Source organism: Zalophus californianus, chromosome 9, assembly GCF_009762305.2.
Source record: "Zalophus californianus isolate mZalCal1 chromosome 9, mZalCal1.pri.v2, whole genome shotgun sequence".
NCBI lineage: Eukaryota > Metazoa > Chordata > Mammalia > Carnivora > Otariidae > Zalophus > Zalophus californianus.
The window spans coordinates 80,419,740-80,445,553 of NC_045603.1; the positions used below are offsets into that span (position 1 = coordinate 80,419,740).

A 25,814-nucleotide genomic window follows, 5' to 3' on the forward strand; every position below is an offset into this window, starting at 1 on the left:
TTTACAGACACATCTACATCTACAATAAATATTTACTGACATCTATGTCTATAATAAATATTTACCGACACATTTGGGGGTTACAAAATGTAAGATATAGGTTTTCTTTCAAAGTGTTTGCAATATACCTTGGGAAAAAAGATATAAGAAGTATGAAAGGGTGACAATAAAAAGTACAAATAGCAGTTCAAGATAATAAACACTTGTCATAGGGCAATTTATAACTATGCAGCATTTATCTCTCCTCTTCTTGATTCTTACCAGAAGTCCAACTTTATTCAAGTATCCATTCCTCCCAGAGGATAGAGGAGAAGATGACTCTCTCCTAGACCAGGTGATAGTCCTAATTAGTTAAGGACCATTAACATGCGACATTCCCTGTACTACTGTTATTGGTTCAGCCATAGGCATGTGACCAATGCTGGTTCAAGCCAACTGAGAGAAACAGACAGCCACTGCTCAGCGAGAGGGTTTCCACTCTATGCTGCTAGATATAAACAAAGAAGAGTGTGACCCTAGCTGCTTTTGAAAGTCATCTTATGACCATGAAGAAACTAGATATGGGATGGCAGCGTGGAGAAAACTTGGGTCTCCAATGGTGTATTTAGTCCCTGAATCAACCTTGGAGCCTGTCCTAACTCAGAGCTTCCTGCTACATGAGATAATAAATTTCTTTATTGCTTAAGTTGGCTTGGTGGGGGATTTGTTTCCAAAAGAATCTCAAGGAGACAATGACCAATTGCCAAATGCGTGGGCAGATAATAATGACTGTGAGAGTCCAGAGTGGGCAGAGTTCACATCAGGCTAGAGTGGTCAGGACAGCATTCAGAGAAACAGAGGCTTTAAAAATGAATAGAATTTGTATGGAAGGAGAGGCAGGAGAAAGGCATTCCCAGCAAAAACCAGAAGATGAAAGGAATTTGAGGAACAATAAAGGAATAGAGTGCAAAGTGAGGAAGGAAAGGTCAGATCATATTTTAGAAGACCTTGAAGAACAAGTTCAAGTACCTGGGACTCTGCTATATAGGCACTAAGGCTTCAATAAAGAGTTTTGAACAAGCAAATTATCTGTTCCTGCCTGAGCATTTGAAGTCAGGTCCATCCAGCACACATCATACTCCTGCTGGTCCATAACTACAAGTTTCCAACATTATTGGGTATTTTAAGCAAATGGCCCATACCACTGCCCTTTCCCCCTGACCTGCTTCCACTTTGATCTCATCTCTCTGGCTCCACAGTCATAGCTCTAGGATCCTGACTTGGATCCCTTGTCTTTGGCTTGTGCAGATTAGTCTCTCATCCTGCTCACTGCACCATCTAGTCTTTGTTTCTTTTCTCATGAACTATGCGGTAACATGCCTGTCTGCAGTGGAACCCCTCTGTGCTCTTGTTGGATGCTTTACTTCCTCATAGGCCAATCTCCATGCCAGGTACTCAGGAGACAAGAATAAGGGGAAATATTATTTATTTATTTATTTATTTATTTATTTATTAGTTTTAAAGATTTTATTTATTTATTTGAGAGAGAGAGAGAGAATGAGAGAGAGAACATGAGAGGGGGGAGGGTCAGAGGGAGAAGCAGACCCCCTGCTGAGCAGGGAGCCCGATGTGGGACTCGATCCCGGGACTCCAGGATCATGACCTGAGCCGAAGGCAGTCACTTAACCAACTGAGCCACCCAGGCACCTCAAGGGGAAATATTTAGATAGAAAGGGCAATGCAGAAGTGAGTCAAATGTGGTCATGCTCATGGTTTGAACCAAGTGTGTTAAGGGAAGTCATGTAAGGAGTTAATATATATGCTATGCAAAGAGTGCTTAGAATTTTTTTTTTTGAGTGCTTAGAATTTGATAAGAAAAATACAAACAACCCAATAGAAAAATGAGTAAATGGCAACCAACATGAAAAAGTCCTCAAATTCCTTAAAATTATGGGAATGCAAATTAAAGAAACAATGAAATATCACTTTACTAATACCTGTTACTCTGGCAAAAGAAAGAACTGTACTACCTATTGCTGGTGGAACTGTAAAGAAAAATGTACTTTCATAGATTACTGCAGGAAATATGAAGATTTACAGCCTTATTGGTGAGAGCTAAATGACAACATCTCTTAAAATTAAAAATACATCTAGCCTTCAATCCAGCAATCCACTTCAATCCACTCCTGATTTACTCTCATAGACATAAAAGTGGCAATACAAAAGACCTAAGTACACATATATATTGCAATGCTGTTTGTATGAGTGGGAAAGCCAGAAAAAAGAGAATACTCATCAAAGAAAGAGGGGCTGGATAAATTATAGAATATTGTGTAGCCATTATAGTCGATTAGTGTTCTGCCTGTTGACATGGAAGAATTTACATGGGGAATAATAATGGTTCAGATTTATCTACTGCTTACTACATGCTAGGTACAGTTCTAAGTGCCTCACATGTATTAACTTACTGATCCTCATAATAGTCCTGTGAACTAGGTATTATTATAGAAAAGTGAAGTAACTTGTCCAAGGATGCAATTAGTAAGCAACAAAGCTGGGATTTGAACCCATGAGGGTGTGGAACAGTCTCTCTCTAAAGATCATTCTACAGTGTCACTTGCTTCTGAAAAACCACTCTTGATGTGATGTGTATGTAAGAAAACTTTGTAGTGAAGAAGACAGTAGTTTTGGCTGGCAGTAACCTTATTGTTTGAATCTTGGCTCCAATGTACCCTATGACACTTCGGGAAAGTCAATCGCTGTGTCTAACCTCAGTTTCCTCAACTGTAAGGTAAGTATAAAAATTCAATGTACAGAGTTGTTTTAAGGACTAGAAATAAGGTGTGTAAATGCTAGTCCATATAGGTACATAATACAAAAATAGCTATTCTTTTTACTAATTCTTGCCATTGGTAGTTTTAGCTTACCACACCAATATTTGGGGCCATTTGTGATTGGGATAGGTTCTTTTTGTTAACCCTTCACCCCTGCTTCCTGTCAACTGCCACCAGGAAGAATAAATGGGTCTAGGAAATAAAGGGGGGAGATAGGTGTGGTAATTCTTTTTTTTTAATTTATTATTTATTTATTTTTAAATTTAAATTCAATTAATTAACATATAATATATTTGTTTCAGGGGTACAGGTCTGTGATTCATCAGTCTTTTATGATACCCAGGGCTCATTACAACACATAGCCTCCTCAATGTCCATCACCCAGTTTCCCCATCCCCCACTCCCCACCCGTCCAGCAACCCTGTTTGTTTCCTAAGATTAAGAGTCTCTTATGGTTTGTCTCCCTCTCTGTTTTCATCTTGTTTCATTTTTTCCTCTCTTTGCCTATGATCCTCTGCCTTGTTCTCAAATTCCACATATCAGTGAGATCATAGGATAATTGTCTTTCTCTGATTGACTTATTTCACTTAGCATAATACCCTCTAGTTCCCTTCCCTGTAACTCTGGTCCCCAAATATCAGTACAGTGAGTTAAATCTACCAATGGCATATGTCTACCATATATGCATGTGTATACATATAAAATATATGCACACATATATACATATACATATACATATATATGTCATATATATACGTCAATGTATACGTTGGAGGGTGGCCTCCTAGCTAAGGTGTTTAGGGAAGGCCTCAACAAAAATATAGTTGAAAGGAAGGAGCAAATCATGGAGTTAAGAAGGTGGGGTGAAATAGAACATTCAAGGCAAAAGCGACAACAAACACAAAGGAACGGAAAGAGCATGGGCACATAGAAGGTCAGAAGGAAATAGAAGGAGTTGAGTATTCAAGGAGTGAGAAGGTATATGAAAACTATAGCTAGGAGAGAGGCAAACCAATAACTAGAGAAATGAAGAGGTAGTGCTGAGCCATGCTGTGCACCCATTTGAAGTTTGTGGTTATAAATTTAAAGTGAGACTACTCAGTATAGTTCCGTGATTTTTTTCCAGCATTGTTAAGATGGAAGGAGCTGGCTCAATATAGGATGTAATCAGAACCAGCAGTTAACCAAGTAAATATGTTGGAGGGGAAAAAAAGAGCAAGATATTTGAGATGTGTGTGAGTTTTCCTAATGATGCAATTTAAGCTGACTAAGCAGGGAAGTAGGGACATGAGGGAGGATAATGAATAATGAAAAATTTCTAGGTTCAATAGATTGAAAAAGATTGAAAAAGATCTGGCCCTGTAGGAGGGAATGCAGTTTAGCTGCGTGTCAAGAAGCTGTCTCCCTGTGTATAAATGTATGAATCTGAGGATGAGAAGCCCAGACAGGCGTATGGGTGGTTTTAGGGAGAACACTCCTCGGCTGGTGGTGAGGATGCTTTCCTGACCCAGATCTCCACATAGCTTAGAAGCCTACTCCAACCAGGAGGGCATCTGCAGGGAGTCTCATTTAGCTAAAAGTGGAGCATCTGACAAACTCTTGTCTTATTTTGCTGACAGAATTATCAATCACTAATGGAAGAAGAGACGGGGGAGCTTCTAGTTTAATAAGAAAGAATGTCTTGGTGAAAGAAATTGATGGGAATTTTGAGAGAAAATGGTCTGATTCCCTTAACTGCTCTAAATGAACCTAATTCTCCTCATTCATGAGATCACCAAATCCACTACTGGTAAATGTTGTGGAATTGTGGGGGAAAAAAAAACAAGTTACCTTCTTCCTCTGCAAAATAGCCTAAGGACTACTGGAGAAAAGTATAATCGGTTGGAAAATAAATAGTTGCTGACCTTACCCAATGGATGAAGATTTGTCAATCAGAAAAGAATAATAAATAATAATTTTTTTTATTTTTATTATTTCCTAGACCCATTTATTCTTCCTTTTGGAGGCACAACACATCATAATGGTCATTGATTTATGGCAGCTATTCTTAACTAGGATTCTCCAGGATAATTAAGCCCTACTGCCCTAGTATATCCATTATATATCATGGGATAACTTTCTTCCTAAGAGTCTAAAATAGTATTAGCTATGGACTATCCTTGAGAAAATTGAAAAAATAGTCAATTTTTGGTGTGGTTTAAATCTCTCATGGAATTCTGATTGAGAAAGACTGAAGTATATCATATACCCTAGAGGATGACTTCTATACAAGATAGTATCTCCATGCAGACACTATACTTTCAAAAGATCATTTTGTCACTCTGTCAGGCTAGCAGCTTCTTGGTAGCACAGTATGTGATAAGACCAGTAGATATTATGGTCATATTCCCAATGCCACATCTTTTTTTTTCTTTCTTACTTTTTTTTTTTTTTTCGCTATCAAGAAGTGGTTCTCAAACATTCATGTACTTTAGAATCATCTGGTGGGCTTGTTAAAACACAGATTTCTGGGCCCTACCTCAGTCTCATCTCTAATAAGTTCCCAAGTAACAGTGGTACTGATCTGGGACCACACTTTGAGATCTACTGCTATAAAGTGAGTTCCTTGGTTCAATGTATTGTTATACAAGATCCCAAGTCAATGGATCAAACACTCTATAAGCCTTTGGATAGCAGTGCAGGCTGAAGCCCTAGGAAAGACTAACTTCATACCCACAATATGTGCCACTGTCATTTCTAGGTCGAAGGGGTCCAATGTAGTCAACTTGCCATCAAGTAGTTGGTTGATCTCCTTGAGGGATGGTATCGTATCAGAGACTTAGCATTGGTTTCTATTGATGGCAGACTGGACATTAGGCAATGGGAGTATCTAGATCAGGCTTGGTGAGCCCATGAATAGCCTGCAACCATGCTACCATTGTATTCCATTCATACTCTCATTGTGTCAGCACTGAAGTGTCTGATGGCAGAGGTTGCTGAAGTCAACTAGCTAAGTCATTCTACTTAATATTTTAGTGCTTTGTTTGTGGTTGATGCCATTTAATATGTAGATAATATGTGATATGAAGATTTTTACAGTTTGTGTTCAACTCACATATGTCCATCCATATTATCTTCTTGAATTTATTGAGACTTGATTCTCTGTTATACAATGACCTTCATTTGTCTCATGATAAAGGGTTAATTCATCAAGAAGATACAACAATTGTAAATACTTATGTATCCAACATTGGAGCACCTAAATATATAAAACAAATACTAATAGAACTGAAAGGATAAATAAACAGCAGTACAATAGTTGGGGACTTTAATACCTCATTCTCAACAATGGATAGATCATCCAAACAGATAATCAATAAGGAATCAGTGGATTTGAACAACACTAAAGACCAAATATACCTAACATATATACAGAACATTCCATCCAATAGAAGCAGAACCCACATTCTTCTCAAGCACACATAGAACATGTTCTAGGATACATCATATGTTAGGCCACAAAACAAGTCTCAGTTGTTTTCTTAAAATCTAATTTGATGTGTGTAAGTATAACTACCCCTGTTTTCTTTTGGTTATCATTAGCTTGAAATATCTTTTTCCATCCCTTCACTTTTAGCCTTTGTGTGCCCTTAAAGCTAAAGTGTAAGCAGCATATTATTGGTTCTTGTTTTTTTTTAAAGATTTATTTATTGGGGCACCTAGATGGCTCAGTTGGTTAAGCATCTGCCTTCAGCTCAGGTCATGATCCCAGGGTCCTGGGACTAGCCCTGCATTGGGCTCCCTACTCAGAGGGAGTCTGCTTCGCCCTCTGCCCCTCCCCCCACTTGTGCGCATGCTCTCTCTCTCTCTCAAATAAATAAATAAAATCTTTAAAAAAATAAATAAGGATTTATTTATTTATTTCAGGGTGGGGAGGGGCAGAGGGAGAGGGAGAGAGAAATTTAAACAGACTCTTTGTTAAGCATAGAGCCAGACATGGGGCTTGATCTCACAACCCTGAGATCATGACCTAAGCTGAAACCAAGAGTCGGCTGCTGAACATACTGCACCACCCAGGCGCCCCAGATCTTTTTTTTTAAATCCATTCAGTCATTATATGTCTTTTGATTATGGAATTTAATACATTTACATTTATTACAATAAATAATTACATTTAAAGTAATTATTTATAGTTGCAGACTTACTATTACCATTTTATTGTTTTATGACTATTTTGTAGTTCTTTTGTTACTTTCTTCCCCTCTTGCTGTTTTCCTTTTTGATTTGATGATTTCTTGTGGTGGTATGCTTTGTTTCTCTTAGCATAACCTTTTCTCTGTGTGTTACAGGTTTTTCCTTTGGATTACTATGAGGTTTAGATAAAAATCTTATAACATCTTATTTTAAGCTAACAACTTAACTTTGATAGCATACAGAAAGTCTACACTTTTACTTCTCCCCCTTCCTCATATCTTAGGTTACTGATGTTACAGTTTACATCTTTTTTATGTTGTGTATCCACTAACAAATTATTATGGCTATAGCTATTTTTTTTAAAGACTTTATTTATTTATTTGAGAGAGAGAGAGCACATGAGAGGGGGGAGGGTCAAGGGAGAAGCAGACTCCCTGTCGAGCAGGGAGCCCGATGCGGGACTCGATCCAGGGACTCCAGGATCATGACCTGAGCTGAAGGCAGTCGCTTAACCAACTGAGCCACCCAGGCGCCCTATAGCTATTTTTAATATGTTTGTTTTTTAACTTTTAAACTAGAATTGTAAGTAATTTACATATCACCATTACAATATTAGAGAATCTGACTTTGACTATATATTTACCTTTCCTGGTGAGTTGTACGCATTCGTATGTTTTTGTGCTGTTAATTAGCATTAGCATCCTTTCAGCTTGAAGAACACTCTTTAGCATCTCTTCTAAGGCAGGTCTAGTGGTGATGAGCTCCCTCAGCATTTGTATGTTTGGGAAAAGTCTTTATCTTCCCTTCATTTTTTAAGGACAGCCTTGCTAGGTATAGTATTCTTGGTTGGCAGGATTTTTTTCTTTCAGTGTTTTGAATATATCATCCCACTCTCTTCTGGCCTGAAAACTTTCATTTTTTAAAAAATTTTATTTATTTATTTGAAAGAGAGGGAGAGAATGAGCAGGGGGGGAGGGGCAGAGGGAGAGAGAAGCAGACTCCCTGCTGAGCAGAGAGCTCAATGCAGGGCTCAATCCCAGGACCCAGAGATCACAACCTGAGCTGAAGGCAGATGCTTAACCAACTGAGCCACCCAGGCACCCCTGGCCTGAAAACTTTCTGCAAAGAAGTCCACTGATAATCTTACTGGGGCCCATTGGCTTTTTATTGCACTCAAAAAGAAATCAAAATTCCTCATCATTACTCTCAAAAAACTACATGATCAGGCCCTATTTACTTTTCCCACCTCACTTTTTTCCAATCCCCCCTCCCCCACTTACTATCCTCCAGCTACTTTGACTTATTTTCTGTTTGAGGGGGAGAGTCCTTCCTCAGGGCCATTGCAGATGTCATTCCCTCTGCCTGGATCATTCAATCCCCATTCCTTCACATTGTGGATCCATCTTTCAGGACTTTATTCACATGATACGCTTTCAGAGTGCCCACTCTCACTACCTCCCCATCCAAAGTTAACTGCTCACCTCACTACATCCCCACCGTCAGTCCCTCAATCTTATTACCTTTTTGTCATAGTAAATGCTACTATATGAAATACTCTTATTCATTTCGTTGCTATCCTGTTTATATTTTGTCTCTCACCCTCCCATTCGTTAGTAAACTCCATCACTGGAAGGTTCTTGTCTCTCTCATTCAGTGTTCTATCCTCAGCACTCCAATAAAATAGGCACTCAATTTATTATTTGTTGAATAAGTGAATGACTCAGTAGGAAACTTTACCTGATTCTTGAGTCCTGCTCTACCCAATTTTATTGATATGTAAAAAAGCAAGCCCAATGTTGTATTTATGGCCCAGCTGTAGGCCTAACAAGTCATCCTTCACTCATCACCTCCCAAGCACATACATTAGCCAGTTTCAACAACCCTTGGCAACCTAGAGAAGATCACAGCCTACTTATTGAACCCAGTCACTACAAACCACTGTGGGATCAAATTCACAACCGGTTCCCATCTCTTTGTCTCCTGGCCTCTTGCTCTATTCCACAGCTACGGTGAACTCTTGTTCTGAAGTTTCCTTGGGCCCCAGGGACAGAGGACCAGATACCTGCATCATCAGCTCCAGCTCCACTGTGAATTCCCCATGGTCTGTGCACTGATATTGAAGGCTACTCACCATCCCACTTGTGACTCACTATGCCCTTTCCCACTCTGTTTCTTCTTTACCTGTTTCTGCCTGCCACCTTCCATGGTAACTGTCTTCCTAAGTTTGTCGACTATTTTTCTCCCTCCTCCGCTATACTGACTTTAAAGCCTTTTGGTTCTGTCAATCTAGCCTCTAGGTAGACACACTTCTTTTGTGCATATGAAATGTGAACCACCCATGGGCAAGAATCTAGTATTCCAGCATCGTAAGCCAACAGTCCCCAAATCCAAATCCAGTTCATCATCACTATCTGGGCAGGCAGGCATTGATCTCTTAGCTCTTTCTCTTTCATCTCAAATCTATACTCTCAGTAGAATTAAGTGACAAAAACAGCACCTGTGCCCCCAAGTAATTTTTTGTTGTTGTTTGAGAGTTTGTTTTCTCCAGAGACTCTTTCCTGAGACCCTCTGATTTTCTTTTTTGAGACTCAGATGCTGCCTCTGTTTTCTCTTTGCCATAGCCAGGTTTCCTGTGAACAGGTCTGGGCTTTGAGCATCTCCTTGCAATCAATGCTGATGTAGGCCAATAATTTCTTTGTCCCCATACTTCCATACACCTCAGAGATCTTTCCATCAGGTATATCAGAACTATTCATGCTTTAAAATATAGTTCTTTATGGAGCTGAAATCCCAGACTCAGGAGATCTGCATACCCCTACATGAAGGAGAATGAGCATGTGGTGGGGAAAAATGATGACAGAGAAGAATGAACCCAGTTCCTAGGCAAGAATTATAATGTCCATGGCCTATCTGGGAACTTTAAAAATCTCCAAATGGAAATGGGGGGATCAATGAGGTCATCTCATATTGTACTTTTTCGCTTTTTATTGCATCCATAAACTTTGCAGAATAATCTGCCTCTGAGTCAAAGATTTTGTTGGAATATCTCCCACATTTAAGTTATAGATACAGTATTATACAATAGTAACTACTAGGAAATGAGAACATCAAGCTCTTTTCCAAATTGATTAGTCAGTTTATTTTGTATTAGTCAGTTTATTTATGTAATTTTGAATGCAGTTAATGTCTCAAGCCACAAAGCTATAGCATAAAGTGCTTGAAGAAACAAGTGGTTCAAAATAGCTACCACCAGGCGAATAGAATCCAACAGCACAATGGGGTTCAGAATCAGATCTAGATTCAAATGTCAACTCAATCAGTTGAGTCCATAACATTCAATCTCCCCGAACTTTCCTAAACTCATATATAAGGACAGAAGTGAAGACTCCCTTCTGGGTTGTTCTGAGGATTTAATGACATATCTACAGGAGAGCACCAGCAAAATGCTTGACACCTGACTATTCAATGTTTGTTTATTCTTCTTCCTACCAGATGATCATCCCAAACTGAGGTTTTAGACTGCATACAAATATTAGACATTCAGAGAGCTATGTCCCTTTAAAAAGTAGAAAGGAAAATCTCAAGTTTTTTCTTCCAGGGGATATTTAATGTTGGAATGCAGGGAGTTTCATGGTATCCATGCTTCAGTCTAGTGAGAATTTCAATTCAGACTTCAAAGCAGAAAAATCTTAATTCTATCAAAAACATATGTACATGGGAGAGGAGCAATAGAAGTGGATGAATCAAAATTCAATGAGAGAAGAAAAAGAAGGTACACTGAGAGAGGGTGTTCCTATGTTCAGTGATGAAGTCCTGGACTTTCATAGTAAATCTCACCCCAATGTCCTTAATTTGCCTTAGACAATTTTGTTTACATTAATGTAGAGTAAAATGCAAAACTATGGCTTTCATGTCATACTATGGGCTCACTCTCAAGAAAACATTTTGTTATCTTTGTGAACTTAAAGACATCTTCAAATGAAGCAAAACCTCAGGAAGAATAAAACCATGGCCATGGCCAACTTACCTTGTTTCCCCTCCTGTTCCCATGGCAGACATCACACCATGGCACTCATTCCCACTGACCTTGGATGTGGTCTTAGAATTTCAGCCAAGATTGTGGAGTCCAGGACAGGTAAAGGTAGGCAAGCAACTCTGATCACAAGTCTCCTGTTTGTCTAGCTGTACTGTGTGCCCTGTTGGCCATGAGGATGAGGAGAAACGTACACTATTAAATGATGCCAATATGTATTTACTACTGATTGACTCCAAAGAACTTGCTTCTCTTTTGCTACTCATTTGGCTTGGACTTTTGACCTCAACTCCTTGGATATCACTGGCTTTGTTCCTGCTATTCTGAAGGCCCTATGTGGCACAAAGCTCCATTTCCTCCCTGGCACACACTTAGCTCCAGACTGCACTTCAGATGCTCAGTTGGTGCTGCTTTTGCTCACTGAACGTAGGTCTCCAGGACTTCCCCGGTAACCAAAGGCTTTTTGCTATTCCTACTGCGCAGAGCCTGCTGTGGCCTTAGCAGGCAGCCACTCTCAGTTGTCCTCACCTGGTCTGATTAACCTAGTTCTGGGTAGCTGCTCTGTGGGGTCCATTCTTGCCTGCCCTGGCCTTGCCCAGCCTTGGCACTGGAGGGGTCTTCATAACCCGCATCTTTCCTCAAGGGACAGCCTGTACCTGAGTCAGCCCCCACCAAAAAGGCAGCCTCCTCTTCCTTTTCTGGATTTGTGGTTCGCTCATTATTCCTCAACCCTACCACAGCTGCCTTGGCAGCAACACACCCTAGGGCCTGCTGGGAAAATTCCACACTCTGATTTGGCACCTGTTCCTGGTAGCCGACAGGCCCAAACGGCTGGAAGAACACAGGCATGATGAATTAGATATTGAACTGATTGAAGCAACAGTGGCGTCCCTTTGCATAAAAGTGGCCCGCAAAGCAGAGTTAAGAAAACGACTTCTTTTCTTTCTTCTGTTAGCAATAAATCCTTGCACCCCAGGACAGCCTCAGCTTGGCAGGCTGACACCCAGATGATTTCTGATGGCCTACGTGCCGACCGCAAGGCAAGCTTGAGCACTGCCAATTTCAGCCCCCACAGAGAATCCCTTCTCTGGGGATGAGAGGTGCTGTTCCAAACCCCAGCGTGCTGGAATGTGTCCACTCCTACCCCTTGTATGCAGCTCCAGTGAACAGTGGTCAGCCAAATTGGGAGAGCCGAGGCATGGCCTGTCTGTGCAGGAAATGTCGGTCCTTGCTCTGAAATCTGAGACATGAAGAGAAATGTGGCCATAGAAGAGCTGTAGTTCCAAAACTGATAAAAATGTTCCCAAATCTTGTGCTATCGTATGCTTGATTACACCAGCCCTCGGGATGGCAAATGAGCTTCCATCTTAATTATAGCTTGGGAAAGGATGCATAGACCGTTCTTTGACTTCTCTTTTATTCTGTCTGTCCATTCCAAACTGCTGCTTGCAAAAGGAAGAAAGAAGAAGAGACATAAATAACACTCCGTGGACTGTCTCATTTGCTCTGGAAAATCTCCTAAAAGGTTAACACTGCTCTTCATGCTTCTGGGCATGTGTGGGTCACATGCTGGGCACCGGGCAGTGAGTCCAGACTCCCGCTGTGGTAATGCCCAACCAGGCAGCTAGGGAAGGATACCAGGCAGCAGGGACATAAGCTTTGGCAAACCAGTACTGACCTCAGGGTTATGTCTGTGACTAGCAATCACATGAGGAGAGAACACCCAGTTTCCTTCCTTGGGAGAAGATGGTACAAGAGAGGGAAGGGCAGAGTGATGATTATACCTTCAAGGTGTCCAGAAGGGAGAAAACCCCTCAGGCAATGAAAAGCTGGAATCCCTGTCTGCCTCAGTGATGCTGGAAACATTGGGCTCCCCAAGGAAAAGGGGCACCTCAATTCCTGGTTGGCACGTGACCGATTTCCAGGGCCAAATATTCTGACCAAGGCCTTTTGTGGCAAGGAGAAAGGAGATGAATAAATGGGTCAAACCCCACTGGAGACTGTCTCATGGGAAAAAGCCAAATATCTGAGTTACTCCGTTTCTCTGGAGTCTGAGAATCCTCACACTACAGGGCAGGGAGCCCACGCCTCACACGATGGCATAGGCCATCAGGTGCCAGAGAACCTGGCCAGAATTCTGCTTTGCTGTGGGGAGAAAATGGCTACATACTGCCAGAAAGTATGGGGATCCTGTCAGTGAGGATATCGGGAGAGGAGATACAGAACTCACCCCCAAGAGGCAGAGATGTGGGATGCCTGTGAAAGTGAGGTAGAACGCAGCTGGAGCAGTTTGAAGGCAAACATGGCTGCAAATGCACCTGCCCTCAGTAGGAGAAGGGAGAAACGAACCAAAGCCTCTGAGGGCAAATGAAGCAAGAAGATGTGTGCAGGGTTGGCACCAGGATGGCCTGGGCTGTGAGAAAAACCCCGTTCCGCCACCACTTCCCTGCTACCTCCCAGCCTCATGAGGTTCTCCTGTGCCAGCAGAGGCTCTTGGATCTGTGTGAAATCTGCTCCCACTGGTGTTGGAGGTGGGCCAGGTGCCTGGATGCCCTGTGATTCACCTGCAGCAGGAGGAGATCATCACTCTCCCATCTGCTGTCCCTGCCCTCAGCCTCCAAATAGAGCTGGCCGCTGGGAATCGGCCAGAGGACCTCAGCCTTCTCCCCCTTTCCTGCCTGCCCACCGGAAGTGAGTGGACCTGGGCCGCTAACCTTAGTGCTCTCTGGCTGTCCAGGATGGGACCATCGTCGCTGCTAAAGACCCCCAGCAAGGGCCATTGCCTGTGAGTGACACTGGAATGGGTCCAGCGGAATCAAGAAGTGTACAGTCTGTCTGGGGACCCTGGGACCAGCACTTCAGGCATCGAGAAGCCTCCTCTGCTCTCCTGATCTGGCTGGGAAGGCGGCAGAGGCCTGCTATCTCTTTTGGTTTTAGCTGTTTGGGAGGGAGAGGCTAAGATAAGAGGCAAATTCCTGTTGTGCTTTGCGTCGATGAATAGTCTTCAACCTGACCACATTTTTTTTTTTTTTTTTTTTTTTAGAGAATGGTATAACCTGAAAGGTATCAAGGACTTCAAGGGGTCTTCTGGCTTGGTCTCTCTTATCCAGAAAGCTCTGTAACATGAAATCATTCAAGACAGAAAAGAAATAATTTTAGCAGCAAAGGTTTGCCCTCCCCACCACCTCTAGCATCTGCCAGATGCCCTGAATATTTCACAGATGAAAGTTGCTCTATTAAAAATATGTACTCAAACTAAACATAATTTATAGTGGAGGCTAGGATTAATTTCTTTAAAAAAAAACTTGATTGATTGCTTAGTATATGCCAGTCACCAATGAAACTGAAGCCTAGGGAGACTTACTGACTTCTCTGTAGACAGAGCTAGTAAGTAGGAACATCGGAGTCGGAACCTACATCTTCTCAAGTCCCAGTCCAGTGCTCTGGGTTTCAAGGAAATGTATTTCCGACTTTGCAAAAAAAAAAAAAAAATATCTTTGCCAGTAAAATTCATAGGGGCCCTAAATCGTATATAATATAATCTAACACTTAAAGCAACATTTTCACAAACAAGGTGAGCGTGGTCCTGATAATTTGGTCTTCTGATATGGTGCTTAGCAAAACCCTTTCTCTTGGTCACTCCCATCTTAATGAGTACGAAGCCAAAAGAGTGGTTCCCCAAGTAAGGAGAGAATAAGGCTTATGGCCTCTCCTATGATGAGGTAGGCTTGCTATATGGCCACTTGATCTACAGACAAACTTCCTTCAAATATCAGAGAGCACTTAGAATTTCCACCATCGCAATGTTTGAGAGATGCAATCAAAATCCCTTTGGCAGTTGTGTCCTTCTCAGGACTTCTCTTACCTCCGAACTGGCACACGTGGGGAAGGTAAGCTGGTACATACCCATCCTACACCCATGACAGTCATAGCTAATCTGGCATGGCACTCTTTCCCACTGACCTTTTGTGTGACTCAGAATTCTCAACCCAGCTCTGAAGACATCAGTTGTCAACAGAAGAAATTGACATGAACAGACATCCAATTGCCAACATGATTTTACCTGCTCCTTTTGACTCAGAAGGAGGCTGGCAGCTTCCACCATTCTCTTCAGTTTGCTCCTTATTTTCATTCAGCCGTGGCAAGGTCACACATCTTTGTACATGGAAATTCATGGATAAAATACAGTTTCATAGGGGCACCTGGGTGGCTCAGTTGGTTAAACGTCTGCTTTCTGCTCAGGTCATGATCTCAGGGTCCTGGGATCGACGAGCCCTGTGTCCGGGCTCCTGCCCAGCTGGGAGCCTGCTTCTCCTTCTTCTCTCTCATTATTTCTGTCTCTCCCTCAAATAAAAAATAAAATCTTTTTAAAAAATACAGTTTCATATTGTACTATGGCTTCTTTTGTCACCCTCTTTGGACAATGGGGAAGGGAAAAGGAAGGGTTCTGCACTTCAGAGTAGCATGACTCCAACTTTTATGTGCATGTGAATGAATCACCTAAGGATCTGGTTAAAATGAAGATTCTGATTCATTAGGTCTGAAGTGGGTCCTGAGTTTTGTATTTCTAATGAGCTCCTAGCTGAAGCTTTTGATCTGGGGTCGATACTTTGAGTTGAAGGCTTTTAGACATGACAATAAACTTAGTCTGGTATTATTATTTAAATAGTCTCCTTATATAATTTTGTAGTCTCTCTTACATAAAATATTTATTCTTTCAGAGTTCTGTCTCCTCCCCCTGTTTCTCCCAGAGATAGTGTCTGGGTATATGGGGAATTGGTATGGCTTCAGTGACCTCATGGTGGAATGCGGAGACGGTATCTATGAACCTACATGGAATCCTCTGGATCATACCCCTAGCTTCTATTGTAAAGTGGCTGGTCCGGGCTGCTCTCTGGGCTGGTGGCCACTAAGGTTTAACTGGTCTCCTCTTTGGGCCTGATTGTGCTCAGAAGCTAATCTAATAAACTGATCTTGCAAAGATATTATGCATGACATTGACTTCCTGAACCTCCTGTGTCAGAGAAACTGTGAGCATCTAGAGAATTGGAAGCAAGATGGCAGACTGAAGTTTGGGAGCAAAGGGTTCAATGCCTCTCGAATCACAGGTGGCTACCTAGGGATAAGATCACACTAAAATGCACAATGTCTCCAAGCCTTAGTTTCTTTTTCTGTAAGTCATACCCATACCATAGGGGTTTTACCCTACATAAACAATATTTTTAGTGCCCTCCACAGCTACAAGGAAGCATAGTGAGTCTGCTTTTGGCTTCATTTCAATCCAAGTGAAACCTGAACTCTGTTGAGGTAAGAAGGAGGAAGTTAACATGAAGAGTGCCTGAGGATCCTAAACCCTAAGTCTTAAGAATTCCAGAGCTAGGATAAAACCTAATGACAGGTGTCTCTTTCACTAACTATGATTTTGTCATCTCTTCACCCATCTATCTCGCCAGAAAATCTGTTAAGCATCTAAATGTGTCACATGCAGAACGGTGCACTAGGTGGGAGTCGAACTTTTGAGGTAATCGAACATATAAAGTTCAAGGCCACAATTCAAAAACACAGATTTTCTGTTGCCGTAATTTGCAAAAGGAATATAGCATAATCTCATTCCGACGTAAAACTTGCTTTGGAAAGGTCTTGACTTAAGTTTTGTCAAAAGCCGCTTTAAGAAACACTCTAAAGAGTCCCTGAGATTTTCTCGGGATGCTGCAAACCATGGCTTTTAGAATGTTCTACAGATTGCTGTTGAGAGCTCCCATTAACTTGCAAATCCACTTGACTATCAAAAGTGAAATGAGGATCTGAGCCAAAGTCTTGTAAATAGAAAGAGGTCATTATTGCAGGGATGGAACCAAGTTGCTCAAACCTTTCCACCAAACTAATGAATTCTCCCAGCCCCTTTTCCTTTTGGAAAGAAAAAGCAGACAGATTAGGTGACTTGCCCGAGGCCGCAGAATGTGCCACCACTGGGGTTTGTAAGGAGACATATCATTCCTGGCTCTCGGGATGTTTTCTTCACAGTCCTACCTATATTTGGCCACGGGGGTTATTATGAAGACAAAAAGAAATGGACATTTAGTTACGTTATTTTTATAGCCCTGTTATATATGACATCTCCCCCTTGTGAATTCGCTCAGTAGATGAGGACAGCTAAGGATTTCATTACTCAGACAGAGAATAAGGCCTGGTCACCAGTCCTGGAATTGATGGGAGGGCTGCCAGCCCTTGAGTCTTTGGAAAGGGAATGCTGATGGGCCTTGCTGACAGCTTGCCTTGGCTTGAGCCAATCATGTGAGACAACTTAGCTCTCTACGTGAGGCAGGAAATTAACTCATGATGTCAGTAGTCCCAACACTGGAGGTGTTAGTATGTGAATGAGCAAGTATATCTCATCCTCAGTACCCCTGCCTCTCCCAAAATGTTGATCCGCTTTACAAAATGAGAATGAGTTGTCTTGCCTAGTACCCTCGTAATGCACTAAGAAGGGGAGATAGTCTTAAGCCTCAAGTTCCTTAGCTGACTCTTGCTAACTCCCAGCCCTTGGGGTCAAAGGGCACTGCATGGATCCTATTTTTCAGCCAGTCAGCACCTGGTTGCATCTGGGCCTAGAATGGACAGTCCCACAGAAGCCATAGTGCTTTTCACCTCTCTGTACCTCACTCAAGGTCTGGAACTCCCTTTGTGAACATAGCCTGAGGGATGGCCTCCCACTAGCACTTAAGTGAACCACACTTAATGTTCCAACCCATTAAATGCCCACTGGGCCCTGTGCATCAGGCCCATGACTAAGCTAGCTGAAGTTAGCCTCTGCAGGTAGATTGCTTCTCTTTCACCTAAGCCGTCATTTTTGCTTTCTCATCCTTATCACCAGTGTCAGTTTTGGCAAGTTTAGAAAGGTGGCCGTTCCCATTATGGCACGGTCAATAAAGAGCAAGGTGCAGGTCTATGTCACAGAAACTATAGGAGTAGTCCAGAGGTTGGCAGGGTGAGTTATATAGGCTCTTTTCCCAGGCCTACATATCAGCTGCCTAGAGAAATGGCCTTAATTACCCTGATAAATAGACCCTGATAAATGCACACTACCACCCTTGGCTGGAACCCTGGCCCTTTATCCCATGCTTTAGAGGTCCCTGCTCGAAACCTGACCCAGGTGAATGAGGGTCTGCATGTCTAAGAGGACATGCCTACCCAGGGCCCTGGAATTCCTGTCCAAACAGTTCAATGCCCATTTTGAGGACCCAACTGGGGGTCTTTCCCCCAGGTTCAACCCTGACTAGTGGACAATGTGGGGAGGTGGCTGGTGGAGATTGGGGGTTGTGTACTAGTGGGCTGGGGTCTCCACACATACACGTATGAGTCCCCTCCTGGTATGATTTAGAGCCTCTGTGTGTACTCCAGCGCAGGGGCCCCTGCAGGCCAGAGCATGAGAAATTCCCAAACATTCCTTTCTGGAACACTTTTCTACTTTCCATCTGCTAGGGCAGCTCATCAATTCTCTTGGGTTCAAATATCAGCTTCTTCATGCTAATGACATCTTAATTTATACTTTTTCTCCACTGAGCTCTAGAATATCTACTTGATTTTCTTGCTTAGATCAATCAGATATCTCAGACTTAACGTGGTTAAAACAGATTTCTTGATTTTCCCCCCAAGACATTGTGCTCCCATCTCCAAGCTTCCTCATCTTAGTAAATGGTGTCACTAGCCACTCAGCTGCTCAAGCTGAAGGACCTAGGAACACCATCCTAGGAGATCCAAGGAGGATCTCTCCCTTTTACTCCACATCGAATCTACTAGCAAATTCTGTTGGTTCTACCTCAAATCTCTTTCTTCTTTCCCCTTCTACTGCTGTCCCTTTGGCTCAGGCCACCATCATCTCTTGTTGGACAACTAAAGTAACATCCTAACTGGTTTTTCCACTTCCACCCTTGACCTCTGACAATCTATTCTCCCCAGAGTGACAAAAGTGCTTTTCTGTCCATGTAAATGAGATCTTGCCTGTTCACTGTGTAAAAACGGGGAAATGGCTTCTCTCAGCCTAATAGCCACGGCCTTTGCCTGCCTCTCCATCCCTGTCTCATGCCTCCCTCCATCTCTTTCACTGTCTAATCAGGCTGGTCCTTCAGTTCCTTCAGGCCCTAGGCTTTTCTACACCTTGCATGACCAGCAACACTTCATCGTGAGGTCTCAGCTTAAATGTCTCCTCCTCAGAGAGCCTTTCCTGAGCAGTCCCGCTAAAAATGGTCCTGATCTGCCCACCCCCATATTGAAGCCCCTAATTTCTCCGTGCATAGCACCTACTGTACTTGAAATTATTATTTTAAGAGATATATTTTCTAAACTATCTTACCAGAAAATAAGATCTTTAAAGGCAGGGCGATGTCTGTCCTCTGTACCCAAGGTGGTACAAGGCGCACAGTGAGCCCCGGGGAAACGTTGGCTGTACGTGTAGTGAAGGCTGGGGCAGGACTGGTGGGTGTGGCAGACACTAAGTAACAATAACATTTATGTCCCTCAGGGACCCAGACCTAGTCATTTTTCCACACTCCAAAGAGTCAACCGCCAATGTTTCAAGTTCCCCTTTCTCCTGATCACTCATGTTGGTTTCTAGATCCTCTGTATGCGCCCTCAGCTGGCCCCTTTTAATCTGTTTCTATAGAAAGAACTTAAGACCCTTGCTAAAGCTTAAGCTAAGAAGTTCCACTGGGCCTCAGCTATTGAGAGAAACCAGTACCCTGAGAGTGACAGGTTACGTCTCTGCTCACGGGGGCAGCCCCGTCCTCAGAGAGCCCTGTGGGGTTGCTTGGGCACAGAGATTACAGAGAGCCTCTCTGTTTGGGGTGGGTTTTCTCTGCTTTGTTTTCTTGTGTGCTCAGTGGCTTGTTCCTAACTGGCGGCCAATCACCGCACTGCCAGATGGTGCGAAAGATTTACCGGAATTTCATTTTCAAATAAACCACAAGCTTGGATGAGCTAATGTTGTTCCACATAAAAAAGCCACAAAACTGGACAAATTAGGGTTGTTTCAAGAAAAGAAACTTGGCCAAGCCATCAGCTCTGCCCTTCTCAAAGGGCTCTGATAGCTGCATGAAGGCACGGGGGGCTGGGGTCATTCCCGCGTGAGGCCGCTACACCAAAGGATGGGTGGGGAGGGAGCGCCCCTCCCCTCCCCGCTGACTCCACAGAATAATTTGGCAGTGCCGTGGAGGATTGCATTCTCCCGTGGAACTGAATTGTCTCTGCCTCTGTCAAGTTTGTCTCGGTTACACCAAGAGCCGGAGGATGGCAAGGGCTTCTTCCAGCCTGTCGGCAATGGCTGCAGTCTCTGCTTAAACACAGACTGCCTGTGAGCTTTCCTGGACAGCAGGTCATCTGATGGCTACTGAGCAGGGGCAGGAAGGCAGATGATTTATACACCACAACTGTGGGGGCTGTTCCAGCAAGGCCCACCCTCAGCAGTAATGGCAACAGAGCCTGGTCGACCCAATACTTCCCCAGATTCTGACCCCAGCTGTCCCACTTACAGCTGTGGGATCACGGGCGGGGTGCAAGCCTCTGAAGAACACTGTTTTCCCATCCTTTGGCTAGAGAAAATGATATTAAGCCAACAGGGCCATCTTGAGTATAGCGCTGGACCCACCACATATAGTAAGTGCCCCCTAAATGTGGAGGCTCTATGGTGTGTTGAGGAGGAGGATGTCAGTTGTGTGGCTGCCCTCCTCCGCTTCCAGCACTCAGAGCCAGTCTCAGAGGAGGAGTGTTGTCTGTTCCCTGTCGTCAGCCGAACTCAACAAAATACCATGGGGTAAATCAAGCCAGAAAATCAATCAATATAACTGAGGCCAAAAGAGCCCTTCTTAAAGAATCTAAAGAATTGCTTTATCTTTTAGGCCTTTCTTTTCTCAACCAAACGCCAGAGGAGGACCCTTGTGAGCTTTGTGTTGAATTAGAATTCTGGGAACTCACCTCCCTGTGGAAAGTTTATGTCATAAATAAATGTAGAAATACTCTAAAGGGGTGCCCGTGATCGGGTGGGGGGGGGGGTGGAACTTTGTTTTGCTACGTGGGATAAAGAAATCTGAAATGTATTTCAGGAGAGATTCTGTTTTATGGGCTAGATAATATAATAACCAAAATAGCTATCATTTATTGTACTTTCCAAGCCAAACAACTTTATATACTTTATTCCATTGACTCTTCACTATAAATTTTTAATATTTCCCCCATTTTACAGATGAAAATGCTAAAGGAAATTTCTACTAGCTGTAAAAAGGTCGTATCTGCTTGACCTTTAGAACTGCTCCTGTTATTCTATCTCACTAACATGTTTTTGGGTAGAAATCACTAGAGATGAAAATGATGCTAACATTAAATAATGATGGTAATGGTAATGATGCTGATAAAATCACTGTCATTATCACTAACGAAGGTTTAAAAAACATCAGAGCGCTTTGTGAGTTTTCCCTCAGACCTTGCCATCCCCCTGTGAGGTAGAGATTCTCACCCCGTGCCTCCATTTTACAGATGAAGGAACAAAGAAGAGAAGCTAATTGCATGTCAAAGTCACAGAGCCAGTGGAAGGTAGCTGAGCTGGGATTCAAACCCAGGCAGTCTGACCTTGACCTCTCCTTCTCATAAACAGAGCTCTGGGCCTCCTGAAGCTAGTACACTGAAGAAAATGTTCCCTACATTGCTCGTCAAGCAAGCTGCCCTGAAATTCCTGCAGTACCCTTTACTGCAACGTTGGGCAGAACCACCAGCTCCGTAAGAGACCCCTGAGTTCACACACAGATTTATTTGGGTGGTGACTTGCTAAAGAGGGACAATGGCGGCTGTGGTTTCTTGCCATGCATGTTGAAAAGCATCACAGGGAAGGAAGTTAAAAGAAATGATTTGCTGATGTGAAAAGTCGGGAAACTTTGACGATTTCTTAGAAGAGGGACGAATAATTTATCTTCTTGTGAAAAGGGACAAATAATTTCTGGCCCATTTTCACACAGGGCTTAATTTTGTTTTCTTGGGATTTTGTCTGTTTCGTTAGCTCAGAACGTGATGAAAAATAGAATATCTTAATTATTTATTTCTGGCTGAAACCGAACCTTTTAACTTCTCAGTTGATATAAATATACGCTCCCTCTTCTCCCCACCCGCCCCTCCACTGCACATCTCAGACTCATTTCATTTCTGAGAATTAAAGTAAGGTTTGGAGAGAGCTCTGTTCATTCTGAAGCTCCTGTCTTCACCCCAACACTCCTGGATCCTGACTGGGGCCTGGAAAAACGCTATAACTGCCCAAGATAGGAAAACCCCTGTCAGGTCAGCCATGGGCCTAAACAGTGAGTCTTCTCATGGATTGCCCAGCAGCGAAGCTTCAAATGCCCCTCAAGTCCCCTTCAGCAGCTCGACACGTGAACCCTCCGGGGGCCTGTTATTTCAGAGCTTTCTGTGGTGCTTTCCCTTCCCGGGGCAGCCTCCCCCCCCCCCCCCCTCCCTGGCACTGACTCAGTGCTTATCACTTTTTACTAGAAGTTCCGGATGAAGCAATGCAGGGGAGAAATTCACTGTTTCTACTCCCTAAATCTGACCATGACTCATTATTCAGCAAACACCAAATGGTTCCACATCCTCCTCCCTAGGAGGCACCGAGCCCGTTACATAAGCAGCCGTCTACAGCTGCTCTTGGGTAATTGAAAGTGAAGCCTTTCTGACTGGAAATCCTGCTGGGAGTGACATGACTCTTTCTTCACCCCATGATACCAATCTTTACGAGGAGAAAAGCCTCTCCTGGAGAGGGCCCCAAAGCCTGGGTGTGCTGCAGGGTTTGTTTTTTGCACAGTAGGCCTGAGGTTTGGGATAGCTTGTATTTTCTGCCTTGTTAAAACACGGCCCTTCCACGGTGTTTCTGATGTTATCTCTTGATGAGCTGGAGCTGAGCTGCGTGAGGCAGACTCTCCCCCAGCACGCTGAACAGAGGAGGAAACATGGCATGGGGCTTCAGTGCCCAGGGACCCACCCAGGAAGGACCACCCAAGAATCATCAATCTTAGGGAGAGGGAGGATTCGCAAGGCTGGTTTTTGTCTAATCAGCTCAGCACTGTGATCATAGAAAATAGAGTTGAAATGCAAAGCCCAGAGGAAAGGAGCGAGTGGTTTATCTGGTTCAGGCAGAAAAGTGATTTTAAATTGCCCGTCGAAAGAAACAGAGGGGTTAGGCGAGATCATCTCTGGGCTCAGTAATCCCGTCTTCTTTCCTAGCCTGCCTTGCCAGGAATTACTTTTGAGTAGTGGTAGAAGCAAAACGAATTCTGAAAATCCATTTCTGGAATGTGCTTCACACAGAGAAGGCCTGCTTATGAACACCACAGGAAGCACAAGCTGATGAGGAGAAGGCTATCTTTTTTAATGCCACCTCTGGGGGATTGGGGTGTGTGTATGCCTGGCTCCTTAGGCAAGAACACAACCCCTCCTTAACTGTCTTGAGCTGAGTCCGGAAGGGCTTGTAGGAGAGGAGGGGTGGGTGAGGAAGCATATCAGCCACCAGCTTGACAATGCTGTGGTCCTTAAGAGGAACGCTCTAGAAAAACATCCCAACATCACAGAGAAATTAGATACTGAGAAGACAGGCCTAAGGAGCTTGGGAAGGCCAGTAAATTTGGGGCATTTGGGTAAGAAATGGAGATGGAATAATGTTGTTGAGTTATCCAAATGTGGACATGCCACCATGAATGGGGAATTGCCTTGAGGTTCTCAGCCTTCCAAGAGTCAGAGACATGGTATTATAGGCTGAATTGTGTCCCCCTGCAAATTTGTATGTTGAAGTCCTAGCCTTGAGTATCAAAGAACGTGGACTGTGCTTGGTGAGAGGGTCTTTCAAAGAGAAAATTAAGTTAAATGGAGGTTCATAAGTTGGGCCCAGTGCAATACGACTGGTCTCCTTACAAGAAGAGATGACTGGGACATGGACACAGGCAGAAGGAAGAGCACGGGAGACACAGGGAAAAGACAGTCATCTGTAGGCCAAGGATAGGGGCCTCAGAAGAAACCACCACCGACGGACACCTCGATCTTGGACTCTCAGCCTACAGAACTGTGAGACCGTGCATTCCTGTTGTTTAAGCCATCCCGCCTGTGTAGTTTGTTGTGGGAGCCCTAGCAGACTGCCACGTGGTGACCCTGCAAATCCCTAAATGTGGAGACCTTGGCTTTTCTGTGTAGCTCAAAGCCTGACTTTTGCTACGTAGTTCTCAGAAGATAAGCCAGGGTGTGCAGAGAGAGAAGTCTCCCTTTCCCCATTATAACCCCTGAGTATGAGTGGAGCTGTGGAGACCAGCTTCCTGGGCTCTTTGAGAAAAATTCCCAGGCTCATAGCCCTGGTGAGGAAGAAGCATACCAGTATTCCAAGGCCCTGCTAAGGAAATACAGTTACGTGGGCTTTCTAGGCCAGGACATTTTAAACCCGCACTGTCTGAATAAACTATGCTCAACCTACAGGGCATTTTCCCTGAGCTCCAGTTTACAACCCCGTTTACCTGGAGCCTAGCCAAGCCTCCAGAAGCCCTTGCTCAGTTAAGAAACTGCCAAAGGAGTGGCTTATCCATACGCCTTGAGTATATCAAGGGAAACTAATTTGAGGCTTTGACTGAGAGGGTCTCAGTAGACCCTTGAGGAAAGAATCCTGCCTCATACACAAGACTAGACAGTTGGCTATTAGCTTTGGTAGAGTTTAGCTCTGTGTTATCTGTCCTGAGAGGTAGGTATGGACACCAGCATCAGCAGGCTAATACCCGTGAAGGATTCACGACTACATTCCCCAACCCCTAACCGGACCACCATTGTATTAATTGCTTCGGTTTTATCTTCTCTAACCTTCCAGAAATCTGACATTTTAATGGAATCTTCTAGTTTTGCCTTCTTTCTTTCTTCCTTTCTCTTGTAAAAGTCTATTTTAATTCGATGTTCTTTGGTTCCTGGCAAAGCTAACCTCAACTCTTAACATCCCTGGTGTGGGCAGGCAAGTTGCAGTTTGAGCTGCCCTTCAAAGTTGCACCAGTTCCTTGTCCCTTCTAGAACACCCACATGAAGAAGAAGACAATAGAGCACTGTGAGCCAGTGTCTCAGGACGGTTCCTCGGAGCCACTTCCCCTCACGCTACTCTTCCCCGCAGGGCTGTCAGGCATGGGTGGGGTCTGACAGAAGCTTTGTGTCCTCATCATCTCATCTGAGACAAAATCTAGAGCTGCCTTAAGGAGAAAATGGACCATGAACAGCATCTTAACATGTGCTGCAATTCAGAGCTGAAGTGTAATTTAGAGAAAAAAATTAAACCTTAAACCCATAGGTAACCACTAAATCCTAACATAAATGCCTCATGAACTCGGAACTTCCAACACGGCCCTGAGATGCCACCCTCTCCCACACACTGACGGCACTCCTGGCCCTCCTCCAGGGAGTTCAGTTGCAAAGCTGGAAACTCCCTGACTTAAAACAATGTCTGGGTGTTTTCTGCTTCATAGGACCTCTGGAGGAGAGTAAAATTTTAATAAATGTGTTGTTTAATTTGACTTCTCCTAACTTTCTGTGCCTATGTGTTTCACCTGCCTTCATTAACATGCCTATTGTGAACGTGCCAGCCATAAAAGGCGGGGCTGTTAATAACCCAGTGAACCAAATGAAGGGATCGCTTCCTTTTCATCATCCATTGGGGAGCAGTGTGCTTAGGCACTATAGAGGACAAGCCCCTCTCCAAAAAACAGGGTAGAGTCCCTGGTTTCCAGGAGTTTCTAGGTCAAGTA

General features: G+C 43.5%; 1 protein-coding gene across 1 annotated transcript in view; it reads right to left on the reverse strand.

Annotated features, from left to right (window-relative positions):
• The window catches only part of SSPN (sarcospan), a 250,908-nt gene that overhangs the window by 84,541 nt on the left and 140,553 nt on the right, over nt 1–25,814 (reverse strand). The window contains exons 4-5 of the transcript XR_003519865.1: nt 15,083–15,363; nt 11,073–12,461 (exon numbers count right to left, since the gene is read on the reverse strand). The gene's annotated coding sequence lies outside the window, so the exon portion shown is untranslated. The remainder of the gene's footprint in view (nt 1–11,072; nt 12,462–15,082; nt 15,364–25,814) is intronic.